We start from the raw sequence: 13,199 nt of genomic DNA on the forward strand, positions 1-13,199 counted from the left end.
GGGTACGTAATTCCTCCTTTAGCTCTGAGAAGTTTGATGGACTGAAGCCTTCTTCTCTCATCTTGTCAAAGTCATTCTCTGACCAGCTTTGATCCATTGCTGGCGATGGGCTGCGCTCCTTTGCAGGGGGAGATACGCTCTTATTTTTTGAATTTCCAGCTTTTCTGCCCTGCTTTTTCCCCATCTTTGTGGTTTTATCTGCCTCTGGTCTTTGATGATGGTGACGTACTGATGGGGTTTTGGTATAGGTGTCCTTCCTGTTTGATAGTTTTCCTTCTGACAGTCAGGATCCTCAGCTATAGGTCTGTTGGAGATTGCTTGAGGTCCACTCCAGACCCTGTTTGCCTGGGTATCAGCAGCAGAGGTTGCAGAAGATAGAATATTGCTGAACAGCGAGTGTACCTGTCTGATTCCTACTTTGGAAGCTTCCTCTCAGGGGTGTACTCCACCCTGTGAGGTGTGGGGTGTCAGACTGCCCCTAGTGGGGGATGTCTCCCAGTTAGGCTACTCAGGGGTCAGGGACCCACTTGAGCAGGCAGTCTGTCCGTTCTCAGATCTCAACCTCCGTGTTGGGAGATCCACTGCTCTCTTCAAAGCTGTCAGACAGAGTCCTTTGTGTCTGCAGAGGTTCCTGCTGCTTTTGTTGCTGTTGTTAACTGTGCCCTGTCCCCAGAGGTGGAGTCTACAGAGACAGGCAGGTTCCCTTGAGCTGCTGTGAGCTCCACCCAGTTGGAGCTTCCCAGCGGCTTTGTTTACCTACTTAAGCCTCAGCAATGGCGGGCGCCTGTCCGCCAGCCTCGCTGCTGCCTTGCCCTTGGATTGCAGACTGCTGTGCTAGCAATTAGGGAGGCTCCGTGGGCATGGGACCCTCCCAGCCAGGTGTGGGATATATTCTCCTGGTGTGCCCGTTTGCTTAAAGCGCGGTATTGGGGTGGGAGTCACCCAATTTTCCAGGTGTTGTGTGTCTCAGTTCCCCTGGCTAGGAAAAGGGATTCCCTTCCCCCTTGCGCTTCCCAGGTGAGGCGATGCCTCGCCCTGCTTCAGCTCTCGCTGGTCAGGCTGCAGCAGCTGACCAGCACCGATTGGCACTCCCTAGTGGGATGACCCCAGTACCTCAGTTGAAAATGCAGAAATCACCGGTCTTCTCTGTCACTGGCGCTGGGAGTTGGAGACTGGAGCTGTTCCTATTTGGCCATCTTGCTCTGCCCCTATATTCCTCTACAGGTTTTCAAATTAAAGCAAAATAGATTGCTGCTTTCCTGAGTCAGACTTTTCAAGTTTTATTTTTATGCCATATTTTAAAGAAACTACTTGTAATTTTTTGCTTTTCAAGTGTCTTTTTATCTGTGTGAGTGCCTTTAAATCATAAGATTAGAGAGAATGAGATTTGAAAAACTTTGAACCGTTGTAAAGATTACATATTTCTTAGTATATCTCAAAATAAACACTTTAGATGTGTGTGGCAAAGAGTTTTATGAATGGTTGGCAAAAGTTACTATTTACTACACCAGCGGGAAGTGTAAAAGGAAAAGCAGTTCTGCATTGTATGTGTTCCTTGGAGTAACAGCTACAAACTGTCCTTGTTCAGAATGAGCCAATCAGAGGCTCCATTGGGCATGGAGCTGACAAGGCTCTCCACCATTGGCTGCTCTGCCTTTGGCTTACAGAAAGCTGTCTGGCTTGCTTGCTGATGAATTCAGCAGTACAAATTAATTTCTCCCCAGCTAAAATTTCCAGTGGAGGTTTGTGTTAATGGTTTAAGAACATTGTCTGATTAAACATTGGTAACATGGATTCTCTCTGTAGTACTTTCTAATTATATTGTGAAACCATTATTATTACAGGCATTTGACTTGTCTCTTTAACATTTCAAAAGCTTTTCATGCCTATTATCTATTATATCCACAGCAACCAAAGGAGGTAGGTGAGAAAGAGGCTGTTATATGAAATGATATAATGTATGGGAGAGCTATTTGTTAACTGTAGAATTATATGACAGATACCATCAAGATTTTTGTTTTTTGGATGAAAAAATGGAAGCCAGAGATACCACACTATCTGCTTCAGATGATAGAACACGAGGACAATGTCAACTGATTAACAATTAAAATTGATAATCATTTTTTGTATCCAATGCTCACTGGTAACGCTATAGGAAGTCAATATAAGAAAGAGATTCATTTTATAGATTACCAAATATAAAGCTAAAACAATTTAAGAAGCTTATTCTGAGTTTGGCAGTTAGCCATTGAGAAAACATACACTCAATATTTAAAAAGAATTTTTAGGACCAATGTTTGTCTGAAAATCATATAGTACAAAGTGTCTGGTTAAAATTATTATGGTATGAAATATTGTGACAATATAGCCAGGCCTGAATCAGTGATTCAGGGGAGAAGGTTCTGCATTTTATTGGTAAACTCTGGTTCACCTTTCGTTCATTAATCTGACAATACAACAAACAATACAGAGGTTTCATGTAACGTCTGTATTAAAAGCCCATTAACCATGATCTCGTCCCTAGTTACAAAGTGACTACTTGCTATAATAGATCAATTGAATTTTCATGGAAGAGTTAGAGTGCAACCATGTTTCCCTCCTTTTCAAGCTTTAAACCTTTCATTCCCGTATATTTTCTTCTCTTGAAAGGCAGTTAAGAACAGGATTCTTAGGACCAAGAAGAAAAGAAAGAATATTGTTTCAAGTCTTGGGTTTTTATGTTGCTTACTTAACTTTTATTTGCCCTACATTCTGCTTGACCCCATTTCAGAACACAGAATTGGGTAGGTGTATTAGAAGAACATGATAATAATGGATAATTATGAAATAGTAGCACAACTAAGTGTTTACTGAACACTTACTCTTCATTGATTCATAAGTCTTGTTGAGAGCTTTCCATTTACAGTCTCGGATAGAGATATTGTATTAGTCTGTTTTCACACTGCTAAAAAGAATTGCCCAAGACTGGGTAATTTATAAAGGCAGGAGGTTTAAATGACTCACAGTTTACCATGACTGCAGGGAGGTCTTGGGAAACTTATGATCATGGCAGAAGGCGAAGGGGAAGTAAGGCATCTTCTTCACAAGGTGGCAAGAAGGAGAAATGCAAAGCAAAGGGGGAAGAGCCCCTTGTAAAACCATAAGATCTCGTGAGAACTCACTATCACCAGGACAGCATGTGGGGTGAGGGACTGCCCCTATGATTCAATCAACTCCACCTGGTGTCTCCCTTGACACGTGGGGATTATAAGTATTATAATTCAAGATGAGATTTTAGGGTACACAAAGACCACATCAGACGTTAAGTAATTAGACCCAAGTTATACACTAGTTGGTGCTGGTGCCAGAATTTAAATCTACTTTTGTCCAGCTGCAAAAACTGTGTATTGACCATTATACAGTTCATCTCCTGGTTAAACTGAAAGTCAAGAAGTGTACACACACACACACACACACGTGTGTGTGTGTGTGTATAACATGGGTCACAGTGAGTGGTTGATTCCAGGAAACTCTGATTAATTTTAATAGTTGAGATTTATTTAGAAACAACAACAACAAACAAATAAGTCACATAAGCAGTTCTCCCCACAAAGAAGTGAAAGAAAGCAAGCCAAAGATGAAGGCAGGATCTAATTACTAACGGTGCTGTCACAGATGTGATTCTGCTCTGTTTAGTAATGAGGAGGGGCCAGAAATTTCACTGTGTACTGATTACATGCTTTTGTTTCTGGTAAGTTAATTTCTGAGTTTCAGGTTTTTTATCTGTAAGATGGAGTGAATAATCCTAATCTAATTTTTCATAAGAATTAAACACACACACACACGTTTGTAGTGTTAGTAGACTTCTGAAACATTGTATTCACTCTGCATATAGTTTTTATTTGTGTCATGATATCCACCTATTCTATTGTTCTCAAAGATGCAAGTGTTGGGTACAATAATACCAGGACTGTGGGTGGCAGGATCCAATAGTCCAGTACCAAATCTTACTAAAACATTAGGCAACAAAGCTGATCTGACAGAGGAATAGCTGAAATATAGACAACAAACTCAGGATGTTTCAAACCAGTCTTGATTTGGAGTACATCACGTACCTCCCTTACATTATCAAAGTAATAAGACTGAAACTAGGCAGCGAAGAAAGAACCACAAGTCACTTATTTACCCATAAAGACGGTGAGTAGTTCCTCAGGCAAGGATTCAGAGATTAGGACCCTATAAGCCATCAAGCCATGGTAAGGGAGCTAGACAATTTTTGATTATAGATTTGTAGCACCAATCATAAGGAGATCTTGGCACCAAGATCAAATTGCTACATGTCATGAATCATTGCACATACTTTTTGCCAAAGTGCTATTAAATCCCAGAGCATATTGGACACTTTAGTAGCTGTTCCTCATTGGAAAGATAATAAAGAGATAAAGAGTTTCAGACTATAAGATTTTCTGATGGAGGAATAACATCTGTGTTATGGTCTAGGACTAATGTGGTTCCCACAGTCTGCTGTGAAGCATCTATACTGTCTTGGGCAACTGAGCAAGAAACTTCAGTCTTCTTGTCCTCTAATATCCTAGCCAGATCACAAAGTTATTTAGGTTTATCATCGTCTCCTTTTCCAATAGAAGGATATAATAAATGTCAAATATTTATCTAATTACTAGGAATGCACAAAATGATTTTAATCTATTTTATAGAACCTAAGATAATTAGTTAAAGCTCTATTATTCTACTGATTTAAGGGATAAGAAATTAAGTCACAAAGAGGTACAGTTGTTCCTGAGTTTTTCCAAACAGTTGTTCCTAAGTCAGCTAAATTTAGCAAGCTATAATTTAAATCACAACAGTCTAGCTACAAAGATACTCAACTACCATGTAGTATTATGTTGGTGCAAAGTAATTGCATTTTTTTTTTTTTTTTGCCATTAAAAGTAATGGAAAAAATTTAACAGCATTAACTTTGAATGGCAACAGAAACCACAATTACTTTTGCACCAACCTACTATCATATTTAAATTTAAAGCAACTTTCCTGCCAACACTTAAATCTCTGGGAAAACAAAACAAAGGCAAAAGTTGTTCTCCCTTCTTCTCTTTCTTCTTTTTTTCTACTTCCTAATTCTAATTAGTACCCTTATTTGTCCATTTTATATATGCTGATGTTACTGCCTATTTTCAGGAAAGTGGGCCAAATTTTAATTTCAAACTTTCTCCAAAAAATAATTTTTAAGGCTGTAAAAATGTCTATTAGTTACGTTATACATTTCAAGATTAAAAAAGTGAAAGTGAAAATTTCTGGCAAGAGTGTTATACTCTGTTCTGAAACATGCTCTTTGTTTATGAAGAACAGAAACTCAAACTAGCTCAAATAATAAAATCTGAGCTTTATTGTAAATTTAAAGTGAAATCTGAAAAACGTTTAAAAAAAGCAGACACTAAGCCATAAGATAGCTGGATCAGGACTGTTCTGGTGGCCACAGGAGCAGTTCATGGGCTTCCATTCTCCATGGAACTGTCAGTAAGTCTTTTACCCACTTGTTATGATGTCAGCACAAGTCACACTTGGTGGAGAGTTACAACCTTGGCATCAAAAAGTGAGCTGTATCAATTAGATCCATCTCTGAAGGCATGTAATGCATCAGTTCAGCATAAACCATGCTAGTCAATAGCTGGATAGAAACAAGGAGATGCAAACCAGTATTGAAAAGAGTATTTAACCCAACAGTGGGGCTAACACAATTTTTAGTGGCATACTAAAATATAATGTCACATTACTTTTTATATCCTGTCCTGTGTTGTGTGTTGACTTTAAGGGAATTTGTTTAGCCCCATAGAGTTAACTTTCGACACTGGTTATAAGAACAAATCTATTCATCATCTCAAAAAATTTTTTTAGTAGGATATATTTGAAGATGAGTTCAAATTCTTTCCCAATCATGTTAAAATGTAGTGCAAATAGAATACTTCACTATTTTATGTCCTGGTGTTGTCAGATATAACATGTGAAACTAAAGTCTAGATAAATGTTTTTCTCTATGAGTGATAGTAGCAATCTTGTCAACACTCTTCACTTTCCCCTTGTTAAGTCTAAAACATAATCAAAACATAGTTGTTGGGCCCAAATGAATCTTCATCACATAATGATTATTCAGAATTATTTTAGCACTACTATAATGCATACACTAATAAAGATTTACTAGATTAATTACAGATCTATAAATGAGCAGAGTTAGAATGTAGTATCTGAAAAGAGACAAATCTAGCAAACTTGTCTTTGATCTTTCTGAATTCAAAGATGTAGGCCCACATTTTAGAAATCAATATGTATAATATTGGCTAAAGTTCGGCCTTCAAGAAGCTTAGAATTTTATTAGTGAAACTATTATGATTCTTCAGTTTTACTTAAATGCACAAGGAAATTCTGAATATTGAAGGGGCTTGTGACAAATGACTACTTGAATCTGTAATACAATGTATTCAGTATTCTGAGACTTGAAAGATTCAGCCATGAGTTGAAAGCATATTTTACTATCTGTCTAATAAAATTTGTATAATGTATATATTTAAATTTTAAATTTAAACATCTTAAATTTTAACTTAGATTTATTGGACAGGACTTAGAAATGAATGCTCTACCAAAGAACTATCCAAATGACTGTAAAGGTTTGTTTTATATTATGATAAGCATAAATATACTGGATAAAATCTTGAACTCAAGAAACAGATAAACCATAATTTAAAGCCTAATTTGAAACTTAACCTCTTAAATGCTCCATTTCTGTATCAGTTAAATGGAAGTAATAACAGTCACTGTCCTATCTAAATATTTGTTACTGTGAGAATTAAATAAAGTGATGCAGATAAGTTTCTTAGCACATAGAAGCTACACAATAAATGGTAGGTATAAATTGTAGAATACAAAATATTGAATGAGAAGATAAAGAGTTAACAATAGAAAAAGTTGAAAAACTAGAAACAATTATGGTTATTTTGAGAGTGCAAACCTTTTTGGTTGTCCTAAAGTTTAAATTTCAGGTTAAGTATTTCTAGTTATTCTCTTTTTGATATTTAAAACTGTACTCTCCCAAAACTGCTCTGGGGCAAAAGCAAATGAACTGAAAACAATTGCTATAATATGTAAAACTTGAAACAGAAATGTATTTTCATTCTTGGTAATGTCCATGGACTGAACAACTAAGATGATGTTTTTCAAATTCAAGGTGAATCAATAAATTATGATTTGGTAAATATGTACTAACCACTGTTTAGAAAACATTATCAATCTAATACGTGGGAGAGATAGGGAAAATGTGAATCTTGGTATAAAATACCTACAAAGCTGAAACAGTATATTTAATCTTTGATCTTTTATTTAAAATAATATGTTTATATAGAAATCTGTATGACACTGCTTTGCATCCGGAGACCTCAGAACATGAATGCCAGCTGCTGGAGATGGCCAGTGGTTTATCGAAGGAGTTGTATCCCTCCCTCAGGGGAAGTAATTGGTGTTAAGGGGAATTTTCTTGCACTTTTCACCCTGGAATAAACTTGAACTATTTTTTGGCTGAGTACTAAAAAAAAAAGTCTTGAAACAGCAGAGTGGAGATGAGCACCTCCTTTGATGGTACCAGCCTAGGTGCTGCTCTTCACTTGGATGCCCTGAGACCCTGAGCTTTTCTGAGATTCAGTTTCCTCTTCATCTAAAACATTGTGGGGTTGGGCAGTAATTAATGGTCTTCGAAGTTGCTTTATTTGACCCTTTACTTCAAATAAAATCTTAAGGAGACTACATCTATGCAAAGCAGAAAAAAAATACACTCTTTTTGAAACAAGGTGTTTCAAGTGTGTTTGTGTGTGTGTGTGTGTGTGTATGTGTGCCAGTAGTGCTAGCTATCTTTCCGTTCTCCACAGCATGGCTTCTTCTCCAAAATGACTCCCTTCCTTCAACTCCTAATTTTCTCAGTATCAGAGCATAGGAATATTCAGACAACAGTTTGCAAAACTCTGCACCAGAGGCTTTTCCTTGTTCTTCTGAACATTATTGTTGAACTTTTCACAAAATTTAGATGGGCAAATTGCAAAAAAAAAAAAAAAAGCTGTTAATGTATTTAAAAGTCAAATCAAAATATTTAAAATAAAATAAAAATATCTTTGTATTTTACCATATTAGCAAAACTTACAATGAATATTACTAAAGTTGAGATATCTAGGGACACAGGTGCTCTCATTCATTGCTAGTGGGAGTGTAAACTGGTCTAACATTTCTGGAACATATTTGACTATATATACCAAATGTTTTCAAGACTGATAAATCACTGTGCCACAGACTTTCTCTTTGAGTTTAACTCGAAGAAGTAGATGGGAAAAAAGAAAGATGTACAATTGAGCTCATCAGAGTTATTTATAAGGAGGAAGAGTGAAAACCACATTAGTTTTAACATTATTATCCAAGTTAAGTATCTATTTAAATACATATTATAAAAGAGTATTTTTTTTTGAAATTAGAAAATTTGAAGAAGTTTGAATAAAGTAATAATATAAGGAGTAGGTAATCTCCTGGTTCTTGCTGGGTACTATTGGGGAAAAAAAAAAGCAATGAAAGGCCAAAGTTGATTAATCACTAATTTAAGGTGATAGGAGAAAGTCTCAGAGGATCTCTTAAGAAGCATATAAAGAAAGTTTTATTTCTAGCAATGAGAGGTCAAAGAATAGCTGGGGATTAGGCACAGGACCTACTTATAAAGGCAGAAAAAGCTCCAGAGAATGTTGGGTCCTTAACCCTGACAAAACTACTATGCTCAGGGTCTAGATTGCAAAGGTATTTGAACTTCAGATGTGTGATGAGACATATGAGTCAAGGTGCTTGAAAACCTCGAATCTCCTGATTCCCTTGGACACAGGCCAGTAGAAACAGCCTACTCTGTTCTGTTATAGCCTAGTGTTCCTCCCCTGCTGTAAGTCTATGCAGAGGCTTCTACCTCACAAGGTAATGCACAGGCTTTCAAGATCTATCCCACATCCCCTTCTGGCCATCAGAAAAATAACTAGGGTAAAGTCACAACACTGTCCTGCCCAAGAAATGCTGAGACTAAATAGAAGAGCTGTAGGAGCAGCCAACATCCACCAGTGAGTGATTTGATTCTGAGGGTACTGAATTAAGTTGGGAAGGTGGAGAATAATATTAGATAAGAGAGAGTGTATTCATATGGGAACACTATCTCATAATGCAAAATTTATTACCCTGTTGAAGACCTTAGGAAGCGGTAACAATATGGTATCATCCTTGGAAGCTTGAACAAAATGACAGTCCTCAATAAATAAACTGGAGTCACCGGAACTTATCTGTAGCAGGCAGTAAAATAAGGGATCAAGAGGTTGAGAGTGGTGAGCATGCTGGTGGAGGTGCACCATGTAAGACTTGAAAACCCCTGCACATTGTTGGGAAATCTGGAAGAAACTCTACCTGTAAACTGATGAGAAATGCTCTAATGAGGGGGCACCAGTATGTCTAAATAGCTCAGCGATGGATGCTTTTTATAGGACAGGAGTAATATAGGGGATGGTGTTACAGTATGGAGGTTTCTGATAGCAGTGGGGATGATGGGCTCCAGAATAAGAAAGGTCAGGTGACAGGAAATTTAAGCATCAAAAGTAATAGAGATGCAGTAATTATAACTGGTGGTAGCACAGTCAAAAGGGAAGCCCAGGGGAACTGGCCTGCAGAGAGCTATGGAGACATACAACATGATATTCCTAGGGGTAAGATAAATAGACAGCCAATGAGTTCTGCTCAATTCATAAAATTCATACAACCAAAAAAAAAAAAAAACCTCAAATATTTATTGGAAGGTCCCCTCATTAAAGCAGTGTGATCCCTTGTTTAACCTACAGATCTCCCCATATTTTTACATCCTGAATTGCTGATTGAGGAAAGGCTGTATCCTCATGTAGGTATCTTGTAATACCATGGTAGTTGTATGTAATAATCCCCTCTCCAGCAACCTATGGCCATTCACACAAGTAAGGGGAAGATGCGGATATTTTGAAGACTGTTGGACACAGGGCTTAGGTTAAGGTTGATAACCTGGGATCCAAAATAATCGCCAAACTCCTCTGTTAGAGAAGAAGACATATGTGTATTAGGTTAAAAATTAGAATCCTGGCCCAGGTTCAGCTCACTGGGTCCACAAATCCATCTAGTAGTTATTTCCTGAGCCCCCCAATATACAGTTAGAATGGACGCATTTAGTAGTTGGCAGAATATCTGCATTGTTTTTCTGAGTGGTGAAAACTAAGACAGTAGGAAAGTCAAGTGGAAGCTCTACAACTGACTCCACTCCCACTTTCCACCTCCTTTCCCTACCCCAGCCAAGATAATACATTAAAACAAAGTTCAGAGAAGAGTACCACCCTTAAGAATGTCAGTAGATTCAGGAATGGTAGTCTCCATATATTTATTTAATTCATTAGTCTGGTCATTAAGAAACAGATAGATCTTGGTTAGTATCAGTGACATGGACATGAGCTACACACAGGCAAATTTTAACTTTCATTGAAGCTGCTGTATTACATGTGGTATGTCTTCTAAAGTAGATCAGTACAGCCTTAGGTAGATCGATCTAGTGAATCTATTCTTTTCACAGCAAGAAAAAAAAAAAAAAAAAAAAAAAAACAGAAGCCATTTGAATTAATGTAGGACAGATAAAAATATGCATTTATACTTTTGCTCCAGGGAGATGTTAACTCTCCTACTCTTTTTCATGACATAGTTGGAAAAGTCTGGGTCGTCTGGACATTTCATAGATAGTCATTATATTGATGGCATCAAGTTAATCAGAAGAGCAAGTGGTGGCAAGTGTGAATCTTAACAAAGAGAACCCTATGAGAATTTATGTCCTGTGTTTTGACCTGGTCATCTACTCTCTCTGGAGAGAAGTAGCTTGAAGTAAAAATATATGTCCACTCATTGGCAGTGGTAAATAGCTTGGCTATTTTTTTCTAGGGTCCTGGAAGGATAAAGTTTGGAAAATCATGGACCAGGAGGTATGGGGAGGAAGCATATAGATGTGTATTTATCATGTTTTATTATTCATATTTTTTATTTTGATGAAGATGTTTTGTCAAAGACTCATATTTTGTTTTGACAAGATGTTTTGACATCTTGGGGGCATGCTGACCTAGGAGGGACTGCCCCTCTTAGGGTTAGCTAATTCCAAGAGATAGCAAACAACTCGCCTGAGAGTGAATCTTTCAAATGAAAATCAACTAATTCAGAGCCCATAATTCAGTTACCTCTTTTATCAAGGTCTTATACTCCTACACTCTGGGCCACTATTCCTTTGCCCTAATCATTCCAGGGCTAGCTATCAAACAAAAAGGAACAGCTCCTGCATCCCCAAGCTCACTGAAATTATTCAAAATAGCCTATTCTAAACCTGCTTATCCTGTCTCACATGTTCCTTCACAAGGAAAGCACAATAAAAGCTCTTGTCAGTTTCTCTCATCCTTCTACCACCTGACTAACCCTAGTACTTCCTTTTGTAGTCTCCCATGGCACGGCATGGCACCTTCTGTTGAAATTTGTGAGTATAACATGTTTTCAGTGGTAGTCATTCACTGATATGTTGGCCTCACTATATCTGAATAATAATAAAGCTTATGTTTTAAAATAGTGCTGTAGACTGTTTGTATCCCCCACAAATTCAAATGTTGAAATCCTTTTCCCCAATCTAATGGTATTAGGAGGTAGTGCCTTTGGTGGGTGATTATGTCATAAAGATGGAGCCCTCATGAATGGGGTTTCTGCCTATATAAAAGAGACCCTTGAGAACTCTCTAACTCCTCTACCATGTGATAATATAGCAAGAAGGCGGCTGCCTATGGACCAAGAAGCATGTCCTCACCATACACCAAATCTTCTGAATCCTTGATGTTGAACCTCTCAGCCTTCAGAACTTTGAGAAATAGATTGTTTATAAGCCACCTAGTTTATGGTATTTTGTTATAATAGTCCAAAATCACTAAGACAAACATGATGACGCTATGGGAAACTGCCTGAAGTATGACTATCTTTGTATCATACGCCAAGAAGAGAGCATTCATTGAAAAAAAAAAAAAAAAAAAGAGGCATGAAGCAACCAAGGAAACAGAATGAATCAGCTATCAGATGATGCCCAGCCAAAATCATCTTTGTTCAACTCAGTGCTGACTCCATGAGCTCTTGGACACATTAGCTATGGTGGCAGGCATAGGGGCATGTGCATATGTCCAACCATGTCCAATTCATCTGTTTTTGTCTGTGCTGCTATACTAAAATACCTCTGACTGGGTGATTTATAAAGAACATCAAGGTATTCTTCATAGTTTTAGTACTGGGAAGTTCAAAGTCAAGGTCCTGTCAGGTTTAATATCTGGTAAGGGCCTGGTGTCTGCTTCTATGATGGCCACCTTGAATGCTGTGTAACCCCCTGGTGGAAGGCAGAAGTAAAAAGTGACTAGTTAACTACCTCTTGCCTTTTTGTAAGGTTACAAATTTTATTCATGAAGACAAAGCCCTCATGGCTCAATTACCTTCAAAAGCCCCACCTCTTAATACTGTGGCATTGGGGATTAAATTTCAAGATAAATTTTACCTGCAGCCAATTAAGCCGACTGAGTTCCTTTCCTCATGGGGGCCCAGTGTGCAATGGCTGCAAACAGCAGCTTCCCTGGTAGTGATACAGCCTGTTTGTTGTATGGGTTGCTCTAAGGGACCTTGGAGACAAACCTTTCAGATGGATGTTCATGTTTCTGACCTTGCACTACCCCAGTGTAGGCTCCAAACAGGCATGCGAGGTGCCATTGGAAAGCCCCAGGGCACTGTGGCCAGGGTTCACATTGGCCAAGTTATGTCCCTCTGCACCAAGCTGCAGAACAAGGAGCATGTGATTGAGGCCTTGTGCAGGGCCAAGTTCAAGCTCCCCAGCCGCCAGAAGATCCACATCTCAAAGAAGTGGGGCTTCACCAAGTTCAATGCCAATGAATTTGAAGACATGGTGGCTGAGAAGCGGCTCATCCCAGATGGGTCAAGTACGTTCCCAATCGTGGCGCTCTGGACAAGTGGCAGGCCCTGCACTCATGAGGGCTTCCACTGTGCTGCCCCCTCTTAATACTCACCAATAAATTCTACTTCCTGTCCACCTAAAAAAAAAAAAAAAAGAT

General features: G+C 38.2%; 1 non-coding gene across 1 annotated transcript; it reads left to right on the forward strand.

Moving 5' to 3' along the window:
* The first annotated feature begins 12,631 nt into the window (after nucleotides 1-12,631).
* On the forward strand, nucleotides 12,632-12,765 carry LOC111549916. Its single transcript, XR_002733870.1, has one exon. It is a non-coding gene; the product is annotated as a small nucleolar RNA SNORA70 (small nucleolar RNA).
* The last annotated feature ends 434 nt before the right edge of the window (nucleotides 12,766-13,199 follow it).

Source organism: Piliocolobus tephrosceles, chromosome 5 (assembly GCF_002776525.5).
Source record: "Piliocolobus tephrosceles isolate RC106 chromosome 5, ASM277652v3, whole genome shotgun sequence".
NCBI lineage: Eukaryota > Metazoa > Chordata > Mammalia > Primates > Cercopithecidae > Piliocolobus > Piliocolobus tephrosceles.